The following is a 1,221-nucleotide window of genomic DNA, read 5'->3' as shown; positions in this document are numbered from 1 at the left end:
ACCTTACAGTTACCTTGGCAGACAGGAAAACAGGCAAGAAAAATGGACTCAGTGGAGTGGAATGGGGGTCTGGTCCTCATCTCTCTTCCTTGGGGAGGAGATGGACTTTAGTTTGTTCATTAGATAAATAGTTAATGGATCACCCGCAGTGGGCCCGGCCCGCGCCAAGGGAGATGGTTTCAATCTAGGTGATGTGACCATGGACAGCTCAGTTCGCCATTCTAAGGCTCAGGTTCTCAGAGGCGTAAAGGGGTTACTACTGACAGCCTCCCTCAGAGTGACCTTGGAGGTTTAGAATGACATTCAGTAGGAGCTCAATAAATGCTCCTTTCCATTCTCTCCTTGTTTCTTCGTCTTTTTTTTTCTTTTTTTTTTTTTCTGACAGGGTCTCACTGTGTCCTCCAGGCTAGAGGGCAGTGGCCGGATCTCAGCTCACTGCAATTTCCACCTCCAGGGTTCAAGCAATTCTCCTGCCTCAGACTCCTGAGTAGCTGGTACTACAGGCACAGGGGGCCACTCCCAGCTTATTATTTGTGTTTTAGTAGAGACGAGGTTTCACCGTGTTGCCCAGGTTGGTCTCCAACTTCTGAGCTCAAGCAATCGGCCCTCCTCGGCCTCCCAAAGTGCTAAGATTACAGGTGTTGAGCCAGCATGCCTGGCCCCGGCCCAATACTTTTATTTCTCTATGGCTATCTGTGTTTCTCTTTCTGTACTTATGTGCCCACAGCTCTCTCTGTGTCTTCCTCTCCCCCTATGTCTCTCCTTGTCTATGACTTTCTCTCCTTTCATCTCTGCAACCCGTCTTCTCTCTGTCTTTATTTTACTGTCTATATCTACTTGTTTTCCGTAGATATATACATAGATACATATATACATAGACTTTACCCATATATTGTTCCAGAAATAAGTTCAAGTCACTAAAATGACATATCAAAGGAAACAAGATCTTGAAAAAATGTGTATCCATAGGGTGAAAAATGTTGGGGAGGGAATGTTAACAATGGTTATCTCTGGGGAGGTAACTAATGGTTTGTTACTTTCTCTTTTATACTTTTCTATTGTCTGAAAAAAGAAAAAGTTACAATAGGCCAGGCGCGGTGGCTCACGCTTGTAATCCCAGCACTTTGGGAGGCCGAAGCGGGTGGATCACCTGAGGTCAGGAGTTTGAGACCAGCCTGGCCAACATGGTGAAACCCCATCTCTACTAAAAATACAAAAATT

General features: G+C 45.4%; 1 protein-coding gene across 1 annotated transcript in view; it reads right to left on the bottom strand.

Annotated features, from left to right (window-relative positions):
• The window catches only part of PCSK1N (proprotein convertase subtilisin/kexin type 1 inhibitor), a 22,455-nt gene that overhangs the window by 5,017 nt on the left and 16,217 nt on the right, over positions 1-1,221 (bottom strand). The window lies entirely within an intron of this gene.

This window comes from Colobus angolensis, unplaced genomic scaffold, assembly GCF_000951035.1.
Source record: "Colobus angolensis palliatus isolate OR3802 unplaced genomic scaffold, Cang.pa_1.0 Scaffold252, whole genome shotgun sequence".
NCBI classification, from domain to species: Eukaryota; Metazoa; Chordata; class Mammalia; order Primates; family Cercopithecidae; genus Colobus; species Colobus angolensis.
This window is presented reverse-complemented; position numbering and strand designations above follow the sequence as displayed.